This window comes from Chelonia mydas, chromosome 13, assembly GCF_015237465.2.
Source record: "Chelonia mydas isolate rCheMyd1 chromosome 13, rCheMyd1.pri.v2, whole genome shotgun sequence".
Taxonomy (NCBI): domain Eukaryota; kingdom Metazoa; phylum Chordata; order Testudines; family Cheloniidae; genus Chelonia; species Chelonia mydas.
Genome location: NC_051253.2, coordinates 9,503,225 through 9,519,783, shown reverse-complemented (window position 1 = coordinate 9,519,783; position 16,559 = coordinate 9,503,225). Strand labels below are relative to the sequence as shown.

The window sequence follows — 16,559 nt, the reverse complement described above, 5'->3', positions numbered from 1 at the left end:
TAGTGTGTGAATAAATAATAGCTTAGGCCTTGAGCCAATGAATGCAAAGACGGGCTGGATTGGGCTCTTACCCAGCTATTCCAACTCATGTCATTAAATGAGATGATTGTAAAAGTAAGTAATACACCATGAAGTTTCTCTAGTTCTTGTACATTGCAGATATACTCCTCTGCACCTAAGTATAGTTCTGAAATGGGAGAGGTGTCAGAATGCTATCAGCAAACGATTCATAATATGAAATGCTAGCCTTGTATTACAAAGCAGCATCTCTTCTAAACTGTTTTTTCCTATTAGTAGGATTAACATGAATTGTAAGCAGAATTCCAGAGTCAATGCCAGGCATGCAATGGTTTTTATAGAATATTAGGTCCATCTCATAATTAAATGCTCTATCTTTTTTCTTGTAAACAATAAGTACATAAAAAGATAATAGGAAAAAAATGGCCTGAGCATAATTGTTTATACAAATATAGCAAAAGGAGCTCTGCATTATAAGTCAGCAGTGCTAGAAATGTCAGGTCTTTTGCTTTGTCCTTAACCTTATGGTGTAAAGCCACAGTCAGCTATGGGCTTTTGAATGTAACAGACTATCTCTTCATAGCTTTTGAACATTGTAAGGTTAGGACTCCCCCGGTTAATGAAAGCAAGAATGCATTTCTCTCAATTCAAAGGTAGTTCAAAAAGGGAGGGGTTTTTTGTAATCAATTTTAAAGCTAGACCTGAATGAGTATTAGATTTTTTCCTTATGCTTAATTAAGTCTAATGAAACAATGTATACTTCTTCCTGTCACCTGTGGTGTGATTATGTTAAATATTTAATTCTTGTGAAGAATTAAGATACACATCTAATCTAGCAATCTGTTCTCTCTCTGGAGTATTTTTTATTTAGTTCTGCTTTTGTATAATGAGTTTCATTTCAAAGGAAATTGTTAAATACGTTGGCAGGAAGGGGAACATGTCACACTGTACTGTTTGGGGAAGAGAATACTGCTAACTAGGCTTGCAACGTGTAAGCTTCACTGCATCGGCAAGATGGTGCAGCATAGATGCTTCATTCTGCCTTTCCACAAGGATAAAATGACTCACACACAAAAGACACTAAATCCAAACTCTGTGTGTGTTTTAGGATCTTCAGTAGGCTCTTCCTGCACAGCACAGCCAAATGATTAAGGACTTTGAAAATAAGAACACAGGGTTCACATTGAAAATATCCCTCGCACCATGCACACATTTCAAGGTTGCACATTTCTTAGACTTGTTTTCCCAAGGCGCTGTCAACTGTGTAATAGAAAAATGTATTTGTACATCTCTTCCCCCACCACCCCACGCTGCTCTGAAACAGAACGATGCATTTCTACGTATCCAGTCAACCCTGGGGAAGAAATCACTTTAAAGGAAAGGCCAGGGACATGTTTATGGAAGCAATCCCTTTATAATATGGATGTTTTCAGCTGGTCTTAATGATTTCCTCTGATAACAAGTAACAGGGGAAAAAACTATACTTAAAATATTTATTACAAATGGACTAAATATAGTATTGGCTGTCCTATTAAAAACAATGTGAAAATAGTTCACTGGGGCTTTATTTGCATTAGCCATTATTTGCATCTAAGGACAAAAGACAAATTCGCAAAATTATTTTCCAACTGGATGGGTCTGTGTGTGTGTAATCATTTTTTCATAGTATATAAAACCCTTTCTCAATAGACCGTAGCAGTAATAGCTACTTCTTATTTACAACTCAGGAAGAAGACCCAGCTACCAGATCTTATTATGCAGAGTGAACTTTTTAAATTAAATTATCAGGACTAATGTGCTGGCTCATAGTAAATTAATTAGTTCTCAGACTCTTGGAAGAGATGATATCAACTGGTTTAGATTTCATAGCATCTCTCTTCAAAAAATTTCAGGCAAAGGTTTACTGTTGTATGTTAGTTAAGCAAACACCTGCTTTATGAAAATCTGCATTCTCCTAAGGCAACAATGCTAAGGTAACACCATAAGAGGCAGCAGAAAAAGAGGAAAGAACCCTCCAGTTCAAATAGAAAACCCAAGTAAACAGGAACTTTTCATTTGCTACAATTTTAAGTAATTTCAACATTGTGATCTGCATTTAAACCCACATGTTTAGATCTGCAAAAACAGTATAACATTCCGAGAGGGCTTTATTAAATGGAGCTCAGTAGGGTAACTTCAGTCAAACAATAATACTCACACAAATGAACACACCCACAGGGGAGTCAGGGAGGTTGGGGGGGTTACTGCAAGAATGTCTTCCTGGCATCTGTTAGGCTAGAACATGTATATTAAACAGCCTAACTAGCTTTTCAAAAGTAACTTTGCACTTATGTAAAATTAATAGGGCATTCATTATAAAATCCATGCAGCATCTTATTAAATGTGCTCTGTCATTGAAAGTAGAAGGTGGAGGCTTTTTAAGCTAGGGTTTTGTTGCCCTCTAGTGAATGAGGTCAGCATTATGCATGTGAAATTATTTTGATCACTGCATAATTAATGTGCAATGAATCGGTACAAAAATGCAGTTGAATTGGATCCCTTTCCAGCGTGAATTAGTTAACACATAGAAACCCTTTTTAATTGTTTTCATACTCCCCCCCCCCAACTTCCTCAGTGAAAATGCACAATTGTGTGGCTGTCATGATAAAGAAAGCTCGCCAAAGACAAGGAGTAAATCAACAAATCAACAAAGCAGATCTGCAGTACAGTAACTTTAATACACTGGTATATACTTACCATGTCTCCTGAAAAGAATGCCTAATGACACTGTCATGCTACAAAATGCATTTTCAACTGTGATAAATTATGCCATCATTTACTTTCAGGAAGCACACTGAGATTTATGAAAGATTACTGCAAAATTATCATGCCCGGCTAAAAAAAAAAAGAAAAGCCAAATGTAGTCATTGGCACCAGGGGAAAAATAAACCAGTAGTAAAACAAGGGGAATTTGTAAAATATTACACAGGATGAAAATGTGCAGTCTTGGGGTCACATTCGGTTTCACACGCCCTCCCCTGTGTGCATATGCTAAATGGCATGAATATCAATGGTGTTGCTACAATGCTTGTAAAAGGATGACTGCCCCAGCCCTGATTGCTGAGAAAACCCATTGGGCCTAAAGTTCTCCATTGCCTTGCACCTCATGTTTTCGTTTACTGCTGAGTGTGAAATTGGTATACAATGCTTCCAAATCATACAGAGGTAGCATTTTTTAATTGTTCTTCTTAATCTCTGAGGCTAGGACAAGAAGCAATGGGCTTAAATTGCAGCAAGGGTGGTTTAGGTTGGACAGTAGGAAAAACTTCCTAACTGTCAGGGTGGTTAAGCACTGGAATAAATTGCCTAGGGGGGTTGTGGAATCTCCATCATTGGAGATTTTAAAGAGCAGGTTAGACAAACACCTGCCAGGGATGGTCTAGATAATTCTTAGTCCTGCCACGAGTGCAGGGGACTGGACTAGATGACTGCTCAAGGTCCCTTCCAGGACTATGATTCTTTGATTTTAGACTCGCTTTGTACAGGTGTAAATGACTATCCAAGATTCAAGGCAGTTAGAGGTTCAGCCCTGTGAAGAGATCTCTCTGTAAGCACTTCGGGCTGAGAGGCACTGTTGTGGGTCTGCCAAGGAGTCATGGTCCACAACTTTGTAATATTCACATTCTCCTTGACCTGAAAATGGTTGGTTTCCCACAGCCCCTGAGACAGAATATTTCTACTCTGTTCATGGGCTGCCCACATCCAGAATGTGGGCACACATTAATGCTGCTATTATTGCACATCCATGCCTGTTCTTTTATTTGGTTGGCTTTGGCATAAATTGTAAGTCCAGAGGTTTGCCAGTATTTTGACCCATAGTCCTCATTTCTGCCAAGACTTTTCTTTTTAAAAGTAATTTTTCAAGGCTTAACCATGTTTTGTGGTTGTCAATCAAAGCTGCTGTTTGCATAACTCATATGAGATCACCTCATGGTTTTGTTTGTAATTGTGGAGAATGCGCCACCATTATGAACCCAATCCAGTGCCTTCAACCATTCCTGCAGCATTTTTGCCTTAGAAATGGGGAACAACTGAACGACTGAGTGTGTACAACTTGATGTTGCCATGGCATAAACAGTCCTGAATGTAATCAAATAAAAATTTTCACTTCCTTCTGCAAACCGTCATAGATATGCTCTAAAGCATATGCCCAAATGGGCAGGAAAATCAACACTTCCCCTTCCCCACCCAGAGGGAGGGAGCTCTTTGTAGGCCTGAGCAAAGCCCACTGAAGTCAATGGGAATTTTCCCATTGACTTCAATGGGCTTTAGATCAAGCCCCATATTCCTGAGCAATTCTCTATCTGGTTAGAGAATACAGCATTGAAGCTGTCACTGTCAAGAACAGGGATAGTCCAGAGTGGTTTGGGACTAGGACAGCCAGAGGATTACAGCTTGGGTTATGGAGCACAAAATGACAACAGAGCCCTTTATTGAATAGTCTGGAAGATAAAGAGAAATGCAGGACCAAGGAGATAAATGAAAAAGGAGCAGTGTTCACTGTGCACCATGAGAAAAACAGAGAAAAAAAGATGAATATTCTCCACATAGAACAGGACCAAGCTAAGCGGTGAAATGTGGTTCTTCAGGCCACTGAGAGGATGTTACAAATAGTAGGCCAAATTCCAAATACTCCACATAGGTTAGACTCTCCTCTCAGATAATTGGTGCATGTGTGAAGGGTTGCCACTGAATCCAACGGAGTTACTTCAGGTTTACATATATATGCACAAGTAAGGGTAGAATTTTGCCCAGAGGCTTCAATGAGAGTTTTGATTCAGACAGGATTTTGGCAAGATATCCATAGATAAATGTCTAAAATAACTGACCATGTTCCTCTCATGAATGCATGTACATGTGTGCGCATGCAAGGAATATAACAATAATGTTGTTTTTTATGTTGGTTTCACTGAAGTTCTATAGTACTCTGAGGAGGCTGGCAGTGGGTGTGGTGGGAGGAACCTTTGATCAAAAGTTATTTATTATAGGTCAGATTCTGACTCAGTTCCTCTAAGCAGTACCTTATTCCACAAATGGTTTCACTGATTCCCGGGGAAGCACCCCGGGGGGAAAGGTACTATTCAACATAAGGGTGGTTTAATTCATTCTCTGTAAGTAACAGTCCATTCACCAGAGAGATTTCTCACTTACATCCTCCCAAAATTAAAGTACATCTGTACGCATGTGAAGCAGTTGTTATATGTGCCAGGGCTAACCGAGACTTGTTCCATCCACCTTTCAATAAAAAGTTGCCTTCCTTGTCTGCTGCACCATTGGGAGAATTCCAGAAATGTCACAGCAGTCCCATTCTAATTTCCCACCTGTTGGTTGTTTTTATTTGCTCAGCTATTCATTGTAACAGCATTTCCACTATTGCCACACAATAATAGCCTTTATTATGATATATTGTATACAGTGTAGAGCCAGTAATGTTGGTATATGAATTTCTTTTATAGAACCTATGATCTAAACCAGAAAAGAGAAAGGAGAAATAAAATGTTACATCTAGTATTGACTTAATTAAATGTTAAACCATAGGGCAAATCCTGATCTTAGTTATACCATTATAAATGTGGAGTAACTCCACTGACTTCAGTGGAATTCCTTGAAATGTAGATAAATGTAACTGAGATCAGAATATGGCACATTTTTTATTTATAGTTAGGCTTCTTTTTCTTTTGATTTAACTGTGGCAGGCCAGATTCTGTCATTTATGCACATCATAATGCCTTATTCCTCTAATAGCCCCATCTAACCTTAATGAACTGCTCACAGATTAAGGAATTACTTGTGATGGAAGTGGAGCTGCTCTGTAAAAATTTCTCATTGCTCTTTGTTGACCTATTAATTGGGATGTTTACTATATGAACATATTGGTTTAGTTTAAGAAGGGGTTGTGAGGAAAAGCAAGTAGGAAGGGGAAAGAATGTCTCAAGATAAGCCACGAATCAGCAAACAAACATTTCAGGGCTGTTAAGTGACAATGGCAAAGACTCAGCCTCAATCTCCTGCTAACCCTATAGGTCTGGTTCTGTTCAGAAAGGCTAAGGCCCAGGAACACAGAAGAAACAAAGACTATATCAGTTTTAAAAGGGACAGTCTCTCAAGAGAAGGGTAGTAGTTGTTGGGGAGAACCAGACTGAGACACAGCACCCAAAGGGGGGCATCTGAAGAAGGTAGGCCTGCCTTACTTACCTTTGGGGTGTTAAGCCATTAGGAAAGATCCGTGCTTAATTTGTAATGAAAGAGGTGCCGGGGCTCAAGCAATTTTTTTTTTTTAACTTTCATAACTGACACGGCACACCCAGAGGTGCCAGGACTATGAACTGTCAAATCTAGAGGTGCCGGGGCTCAGCCCTGGCAAGGCCTGGCACAAATTAAGCACTGGGGGAAGATAGACATGCATGTAAACTGTTGCTATTTTAAATCCTTTTTTCTCTAAATGCTGTGTTCTTACTGTAAAAATAACCAGTACTTTGCTTAAAAGAAGGTTGTCTGATCACTGTATACCACTGCTCACTGACTCCTGAAGGAAAGAACTGCAGGTACCTGAAATCAGTTGGTCCTGCTGGGTAAGAACAATCAGTACACAGGGATCTGAAGCTCAGGGCTCAGTCTAAGACTGGGAGAACTGCAAAATTCCACCCCGGGATAGGTCAAAATATAAGCCTAGACACCAAAGGGGGTACATTCTGAGAGGAAGGGGAGATAGGTGCAGCTAGCCCTATAACTGTGACACTACTCATGGGTAAAGCTTTTAAAAGCAGGGCCTGAAATAGCAGGCTAGAGTAAAGCGTAGTGCAATTCTTAGTGCTCTCTAAGCATTTCTTAAAATACAGCTGAATCCTGGCTTGCTATATTTTCTTGGACAGAAGCTGCTGATTTTGTGCAATGTTATCTACATACTGCAGTGTGTCTTGCCTAGGTGTGGCACAGTTTCCTCAAACTGCCCTGGTAACAAATCTGGATCTCCGGATACACAGAGGTGAGATGATTACTCATTTCTCCATGTCCTTTTGCTCCTGAGCCATGCTAGCCAGGGGCTGCTATTTACCATCAATTGACACCCACTAAGCTATTATTGCAAGCTTTGAAGAGAGGGCTGGAAAAAGAAGCTTAACACACGTCTACAGTTTTTACACTGCTGCATTTTTAAGGCTCTAAGCTCATGTCAAAGCCATGCCTTTGCTGCCTTCAGGAGGCACATCCTGATTATCCCATGGGAACTGTTCAGCGTCTCCACCTGGTTTTTGAAGCATCAGCAGAAATTGGGTGCTCAGACCCCAGCCTGCTAGTAATGTTTATCATGCACATTCGTGTTCTTCAGCTGATGGAAGCCATTTCCCACTGCACTGTTTCAAAGAGTGTATTTAAAATTAGATTGCTAGACCGCTGATGCGGGCCCACTGCCAAGCGTCAGCGTTTGAGCATGGGTCAGCTCATCAAAGGAGGCTGGCTGAAGTTTCAATACCAGTCTGGATAATGTATGAAGCCAACATTTTGTGGCGATAGCAGTGTTATTATGATTACACACAACCAACATAAAAAAAGTAATGAGCATTACTGACCTTGTTTGAGATGTACAATGTACTATCATAACCTATGATACCTAGCAATAACTTGCCTATCCCATCCTAGCAGCTGCAAGACATTTGCTTGAAATCTAACATGATCTGGAGTATGCTTTCACTATTCTATTTAAGCTAACAGCACAAAAGCCCGATTTTCAAACGGGTTTAACCTTATCTCTGTATTTTCCTAGGTATCATTATTATTTATTATTAAAATACAATCTTCTCAGAATGATTTTTTCCGTTAAGTTAGTGGTATGTATTCTTAGCCTTAGCATCACCTTAACAAAGTATCAGCGCTCGGTACGCTGCAGGAATGGAAATATATTCATTGCTTTTATGCTATGGATTTATCCCATGACATTTTTTTCTCCCCACGGTGAAAATTTTATAAATTTTATTGGCTGAGTTTATACACGCTGTGGAAATTAATCTGAATAAAGTGAGCATCCTTAAACTTTTTTTTACCTTGTTTATGGTATTTGATATATTCCTTTTATTTAGAATGAAGAAGTATTGCAAATATTGCAAAGAAGGATTAAAGGATTTTCTAGGTAAATGGCAACTTTTAATGGCTTTGTTGTCATCATTATTGCCATGCAAATGCAAAGTTAAACAGAGCTACGGTAACTCTTGGCTTTCTCCGGTAGCCGCTCATTAAATACACTGCCAATTTTTGCTTTGTTTTCATCTCATTTTGCATTAGTTCATAAGTCTCTGTGTGTTATTTAGGCATGTGGAAAACTGAGATACTTTCTCATCTTTTACAATTTTCTTGTCTTGAATCTGATCATTAGATGGCCTCCTATTACTTTTATTTCTTCAAAATGGAGACTTGATTTCCTCCCCACCCCAATGTGGAAATAAAGCCACTTAAAAATTGAAAGCCATTGATAAAACTGGCTGACTTCTAATGGCAAGATGTGTTTTCAAATTTGGAAAAAAATTTCCTGTACTCAGCAGTCCACAATGAATGACTGAGCCAAATTTCAGGATTCTAGCTCAACAGGAACATGGAAATTAATTATCTCAAGCAGTCAGCACATCACACCATTAAGAGCATCTGTATGTTCTTAGATAATAGCAAGTTTGTGACTGCGATATTAGAACAGATTGTTACCTTGTGTATTTTTAATATTTCTGGACAATTACTGCCATGAAACATAAAGCAACACTGAATGCTCCCACATCCACTAATCTTCACATTCAAATCGTGTATTTGAGTATGAATCTTCCTTTTCTTGCAATCTAATATACACATTATACCAAACAAATTAACCCCAAAATGATTGTTTATTGGTTAATCTCAAAGTCCAGAAGGAGGGAGATATGACAATTGTGGTCATATGAACTGGCCTCATTTACAAAGCACATGAATTATTAATCAGTTAAAAAAATGCATGTTTTTGTTGCTGAATGGACTTAGAACAGGATATTACAAACTAAAGAGACATTTTTATGTGCTTTCATTTTAATTCCAATAAACCATCAGCATGGGAGCATGTTTTAGCATGTTCCTTGTCAACGCACTGTCAACCTGTGGAACTCCTTGCCAGAGGATGTTGTGAAGGCCAAGACTATAACAGGGTTCAAAAAAGAACTAGATAAGTTCATGAAGGATATTAGCCAGAATGGGCAGGGATGATGTCTCTAGCCTCTGTTTGCCAGAAGCTGGGAATGGGTAACGGGATGGATCACTTCATGATTACCTGTTCTGTTCATTCCCTCTGGGGCACCTGGCATTGGCCACTGTCGGAAAACAGGATACTGGGCTAGATGGACCTTTGGTCTGACCCAATATGGCTGTTCTTATGTTCCTTCCGACACCTGTATAGCAATGGCTTTCAAAACTGGCCCCACTCTCAGTTCCCTAAAAAAACTGTGATATGAGGATTTTTGAAGATGCATCTTGCACAGGGAGTACGTGAGCTAAAATAAGTGTTTTCCATTGCTGATTTCTGTGATCTAAGGATAGATGAACAGAATGGTTGGGGGAGCTAGAGTTGCTGAGTCCACTCAAATATCAAGGGCCTGATTAACTACTATGTTATTCCAATTGTATCTCAGTGTAGCAAATTTGAAATTGCACAAGTGTAAAACTGGAATAACACAGTGTTGTATCAGACTGAGACTGATACACCAGAATGAAATTTACCTGACTATGACAGTCCTGAGTCTCCTCTTACACTGGTATATGTAAGTCAGGAGTAACTCCATTGGAGTTGAGTGGTTTAAGAGGGAGGAGATTCAGGCCCAAGGTGTGGTTTTGAAAAGAGTGAAGCCCAAATCCTGGATCTAAACCATGGTTGTGAAGTTTCTGAGACAAGTTCTTCTCTCTTGCTCTGGTGTCATGCCACTGTAGTTTAAGGGCAGAATTTGGCCTAATGACTTCCTTTCAGACTACATGGCTGAAAATTCTCAAAGAAGCACTTTACTGAACATTTAGAAAGATTTCTGATAAAACTCCATTCAATCTCATCAGAATTACTGTGAAATTCCATATAGTTACAGAATATTTAAGACAGCTTTTGCATTACATTTCTTGAAAGCTTGAGAAAAAATCTACTTCACTGCCACTTTTTTCTAGAAAGATTTTTTTCTCCATTTTAATCAGAAGCAAGCTTCAGTGGTCAGGGATCAGACTTGAAGGAAGTACACCTGGGTTCTATTCCTGGGTCTCCCGCTTAGCCGCTTTACAACCTTGGTGAAGTCACCTCTCTGTGCCTCTATTTCTCCTCCCACACTTTGTCTACCTAGCCTATTTAGACTGTGTGTAATTCCGGGGAGGACTGTCTTTTACTATGTGTTTCTTATAGCTGGTCAAAAATCTTCTCTTTCAATGAGAAAATGGCTTTTCGATTAAACAGGAATTTTCTCCCCCAAAAATCTCCATTCCATATACGTTTGCACCTTCATTAAAAAAAAATTGAAAACCAAAAAATAATTTATTTTGTAATGCCAAAACCAGAAACATTTTCATTGCTAAACAGTGAATAATCTGAGCATTTCATTTTTTTACAAAAACCTGAAATATTTGAAGGGGAAAAAATCAGTCCCTTACCAGCTCTAGTGTTGGTACAGTTCCGAGCACACTAGGTCTCTGATCTCAGTTGGGATCTCTAGACACTAAAGTAGTACAAATAAATAATAATAAATGATTGTGCCATCTCTTAAAATCACTACTGTTAACTTCATTAAACTCCATGAGAAATTTTCCATGAAGTTTCATATTAAGTTCTTTCTCTTTTTCCAATATTTTTCAGCCCTCTTGTGCCAATTATTTATCTATCTTACCTGGGACTCGGAGGATTGTTTGATCTTGATCTACATTGGTATTTTTTATTATAAATCTAGGGCAAAATATTGCTCCCAGCTACACTGGTGACAATGCAAAGTGAGTCTAATGAAGTCACTGAACTTAATTCAGTTATGCACTTCTGTAACTGAGATTTGAATCTAGTTTTTCATTTACCATTTTAACTAAATTCTAGAGCTGGTCAGAAATCTTCCAATGGAAAAACATTTTTCTGTAAAAAACAAAAAAGTGGATTCAATCAAAAGCAAAGCATGTCAATTTAGACAAAATTTTCTCATGACAAAAATATCAGAATGGAGAATTATTAAAATGTAAAAAAAAATCAAAATCAGGACGAAATCTTTCAATTTTATCAAAACAAGACATTTCCATCAATACAAACAGGACTTTTTTCTTCTTCATTTCTTGAAAATAATGCTTTTTTTGTTCTTTTTCAGAACAGAAAAAATTCAGAATTGTGGAAAAAGCCATACAATGGAAAATCCAGTTCCTGCCCATGTCTACTGATTTCCAACTCCCCTGTTACTTAGTGTAACAGTCTTTAACTGCTAGAAAAAGTTTAGGACTCAAAACAAGACACTGTCTCCATGGTAAGATGCAGCTAAACCTCATATTTTTCAACAAATAATAAGAGAATGGCTTCATTTTTGCATTACTGCTTTCCAGCTTTGACAGTGAGCGCTCTACCTTCTTCATCCCCACCACCCGTCAAAACCACACGGCCTGCATTTTTTAAAAAATTCAGACTTTTGTGTGACTAATGTAATGATTCCCCATGATGGAAACTGTATAAATTCTTGCATACACTAGATGCACAAGTACGCCCCCAATTTTGTTTTAAAATCAAAGCTTCGTTTTTATCTGACCCCACACTAGCACATGCCAACTCCGTTTTTTACAATGTAGAGTTGGATATTCACCATGATAACAATTAAACTGTATTCTGTCAAGGAAGTAGCATGTAGGTCTGTGTCTTACCTGACAGGTAATGGTTTCATTCATTAAAACAGGATATTCAAAAACAGCATACTTTGACAGGAAAGATTCCATAAACAATGCATGTCAGCCTTCACTGTCTGTGGCAGTACAAATGCGTATCCTTCCATGATTGACTCCAACTCACTTCATATGTGCTCAGATACTACGGTGATGAGAGCAATATATATAGAATAGAACTCAATCAAGGAGTGTAAAGTGATGAATACATTCTAGTCACATACATATATATATATATATATAATGTTTGTATGTACATAGAATCATAGGAATAGAGGGCTGGAAGGGACCTCGAGAGACCATCTAGTCCATCCCCCAGTGCTGAGGTAGGACTGAGTAAACATTGACCATCCCTGACAGGTGTTTATCTAACCTGTTCTTAAAACCCTCCAATGATGGGGATTCCCCTGCCTTCTTTGGTAGCCTATTCCAGTATTTAACTATCCTTACAGTAAGAAAGGGGTTCCTAACATCTAACCTAAATCTCCCTTGCTACAGATTAAGTCAATCACTACTTATTTATCAACCTATAATCCTCAAAGAGCTTGCAAATTTTTTATTCTTTGGTTCCAGTATCTTTCCAGGTATCAACATTAGGCTGCAAGATCTATAATCCACCAGGTCCTTTTTGTTCCCCTTTTTAAAGACAAGTACTATGTTTGCCCTTCTCCAACCCTGTGGGACCTCACTGGTTCTCCATGAGCATGGGTGGTGGGTATAATAATCCAGGGGAGGCTCAGCCTCCCCTGATGAAGCTGCCGGACCCCTGTTTGCAGGTTTGTCAGGGGAAGTTTCTGCTTTATTATGCCCCATGTGAGTTCCTGGGCACCTGAGGTAGCAGTCCTCAGCTGCCCCAGAACCTGCATGTGCTTCTTCGGGACGAGAGTGAGACTCTTTTCCCTGGGGTGGCTTGGGGTCTGGGGAGGGGAGGTGCAGCGCGGCTGCGGCTGGCCCGGGGCTCCTCCAGCCGAGGTGGGAGCTGCTCAGTGCTCCTCCAAGTGGGGGGAAGCTCATGGCTCCGGCCTCTGAGGGGGGTGGGCAGAAGGGGTGGCGCTGGGGGCTAGCCTCCCTGAAGGGGGGCTCCACCTGCCGCCCATGCCCATCAATTGTTGAAGACAACCACTGACAGCTCTAAGATTGCTTCAGGTAATTCTTTAAGAACCCTAGAGTGAATTTCATTGGGCTTTGCCTATTTGAATATATCTAACTTATCTAAATAACCTTTAACCTGTTCTTTTCCTATTCTGGCTTGTGTTCCTTCCCCCTTGTTCATATTGTGTTAAGCATCTGACCACAATTAACTTTTCTAGTGAAGATAGAAGCAAAATAGGCATTAAACCTCTCAGCCTTCTTGGCGTCATGTTGTTACTCTCCTTTCCCACTAAGTAGGGGACCTACACTACCCTTCATCTTTCTCTTGCTTTTAATGTATTTATAGAACCTCTTCTTTTGGCCTTTGCTAGCTGTAACTCAGTTTGTGCCTTAGCTTTTTCCGATTTTTTTTGTCCCTTCATGCTTGTTAGTACATATATAATTATCGCCATTTATATCATGGTGGAGTGCAACTGAGGCTATAGTTCAGTGTGTGTGTGTGTGAGTGTGTATAAAATAACCCTACCATGTAACCATCAAAACATGATTCAGCCTTCAAAGTTACTGCATTCTTATATTGCCTTCACTCTCATTGTCATTCTCCCCTACTGCATGTTCTCTCCCTTTATTGCGGGGATGCACTCAGCTTTTGTCTTGTAAATCGCCATGCAAATTCATACTGCTATATGAGTGACACTGGTAAATTGCTGTGGCCCATGTATTGTGAGCAACATGGCAACATTTCATTGTTGAAGCACCAACAACAAAAAAGTAAAGAATGTGCAGTATCATTTGGGAACTTGCACATAGCAATTATATCATTCCACATCAATGGGGAGTGCAAGGCCCGCACCCATATGTCACTTGTGAAAAAGAAACGAGAGCATTCGGGCCCACTCTTCTGGAACTAGTACTCAAGATTTGCCATCAAACAAGAACAAAAGAAAGAAACTAGGAAGGGAGGGCTTCTCAGAGTATAGAGTGGTTAGAGCCAGTCCTGGGCACTTTGTAATTTTGCTACATAAGATACAATAATAGAGGTGTGTGTCCCATAACACAATAAATGCCAGGTTGGAAGCACTCTCAAATCACAATTAATTACTCTTTTTAACCAAGTTTTCTGGAAGTAGCATTTGTAGACCGGTATTTGGAAAGGAAGACTGTGATGAGTGACTTAAGTGCTGTGACCCTGCCTATTGATCCATGGCCCAAGAATGATTGTTATTGACAAAGTTGCAGATAGATGATTAATGAGCTTTTTCTTTCTGCTTCATTCAGAACCAGGGACTTGGCCGCTGGAGAGCTCTTTTATCCACCGTTTCCCGAAAGGAGACCTTCCTTCCTTTAATATGCATCAGATCCTCAGATCTATCCATGATGCACTCAGAATAATTCAGAGAGGCAAGGCAAGTGACTTTAATATTTTCTAGAGGCATCTGCCTCTGTTGTGCCTGTCTTTAAAGAAAATCCAGATGGAGCTCTAGACAATTTAAACATGTTTTTTCCTGTCAAATTATACATGATTATATCCAAGAAATGTATGCCACATTTTTGTGTTTTGAGGGCAAACCATTTTTTAAAACATGCATTTTAAAACACACTTGACTGGAAGGTACACAAGATATATAGAGATGTAAATATAGATATATTTTGTCAGATCAGATAAATAGGGTCAGCTCCCATTTAGGCAACAAACTAAGTCGCCAGATTTTCAAAAGAGCTGAGCACAGTGAGTCCTGAGATCTTTTTGAAAAGCTGGCTACAGCTGACACAGGTGCCTAAGCTCTTTTGCAACATGGCCCACCTTTCAGTGCCTAAATGGGAACTGAGCTCTTTTGAAAACCTGGTCCCAGTTAGGGTGCTGATACTTGGATATCTGCTCTGTAGCTCTGGAAAATTCAGCACTTACTCCAGACCCCTTTTTATGACCGTAGTAAGAGAGGAGAAGCAGCTTACCATAGCTGGATTTGACCTCAGACCAGACTATCCAGCTGTCTCTAGTTGGCAAAATGATGCATGAGAGGCCAGGACATTTTTATTTCTTATGCAAATAGAAATGAAGAAACCCATCTTTGCACTGATTCCTAGCCTCATGCTTTTCCTGAAGATAGTTTATGTTGTTACTGATTATTAATATTGCTGCCTGACCTGCTTTAATAATCCATGCCATTAATCAGTGCTGCTCACCTTCAGCTATGTGCTTGTATCTCTGTCGGCCATCCATGCCCATAAATATCACCGCTGTGTATCGCCATACAAACCCCTGTAAATCAATGCTGCCAGTCCATCAGTTCTGAGAGAGGTTTGCTCTGAAATCCAGCACTCGATGTGGATTCCAAAGGGCAAGTTCAGGTTAAAGCATAATAAACACACAAATTTACTAACTGGAATAGCTGTGAGTTTCACTGTTACAATAACTACAGCATTCTTTAAGGAAGAAAACCCAAGACTGGATCCAAAGCCCATTGAAGTCAATGAGAGTTTTTCCATTGATTAAACGGTCTTTGGAGTAGGTTCCTAGAAAGCTATCCATTGTGGGTGCTGTGATCTTGAAAATTTGGTGCCAAGGTTGCTGTTGGGTACTGAGCACTTTTGGAACTCTGGTCTCGGTTTTGGGTGCTGGGTACTTAAAAATCTGACCCTATATACATAGAAAGGGAGACAGAACTAATCTATGCTATCCTAGTTTTGAACCAGTTCCTGTATATTGAAAACTGTGCATCACTTTAAGTTAAAGGGATTCCTGGTCCTTCTTGCAGGCTCTGGGGCTCTGGGTCTTCAGTCTGCAAAGAGCCAGCCCAGAGCAGGGTGGATTGAGAGTGCCTTTTTGCCTAAGCGAGCAGCCTGCTTTGCCTCTCTCTGTTTTTGGTTCTTGTGCGTTAGGGTTCTGGACAATTAAGTATGGTTACATTGCAACCTTCCAGAAAGATAATATTATGGTTTTATCCAACTTCTCTGTGTGTATGCCATGAACATAACACCAGTATTTCTAATAAATACTTGAAAGATAGTGAGGTGTTCAGAGAGTGTGGTAATAGGGACCATATAATTACTTAAGATAGATAGGTACATTGTACAGGTTTCCTTTCTAATGCAGTGGGTTTTGTTGTTGTTCTTCATCTTCTTTTTAATGGAAACGGGGAGTTAAGTGATTCACCTTTGGGGAAAGAAAAAAAAGATTGATGTTTTGCAAACTTCTGAAATGGTATATTGGGTTTGACAATGACAACAAACTCCATGAAGTTGAACCATCCGCAGAAAAAAGTAAGAAGCAACTCATGACAGACCACGCATGAGTGACTGTGGTGTTAAATAAAGTCACACTGAAACCTATCACAGATTGCCTAGTAAGCTTTTGGAAAAATATCTGACAAGCCACATTGACAGAGATTACTACACGTTGATTGCTTTTAATTCCGTGAATATAAAAGGGCTATTATTTGTAGTGTTATTGTTGCAAGAAACTCTGTATTGTGGTCACGACGTCCTGGGTTTGGAAAGATGCTGAGCTCTTTTATTTTCATATT

General features: G+C 39.5%; 1 long non-coding RNA gene across 1 annotated transcript in view; it reads left to right on the top strand.

Moving 5' to 3' along the window:
- The window catches only part of LOC122462770, a 62,254-nt gene extending 46,066 nt beyond the window's left edge, over positions 1 to 16,188 (top strand). The window contains exons 3-4 of the long non-coding RNA XR_006285522.1: positions 11,382 to 11,534; positions 14,311 to 16,188. This is a non-coding gene — a long non-coding RNA (uncharacterized LOC122462770). The remainder of the gene's footprint in view (positions 1 to 11,381; positions 11,535 to 14,310) is intronic.
- Positions 16,189 to 16,559: the final 371 nt, after the last annotated feature.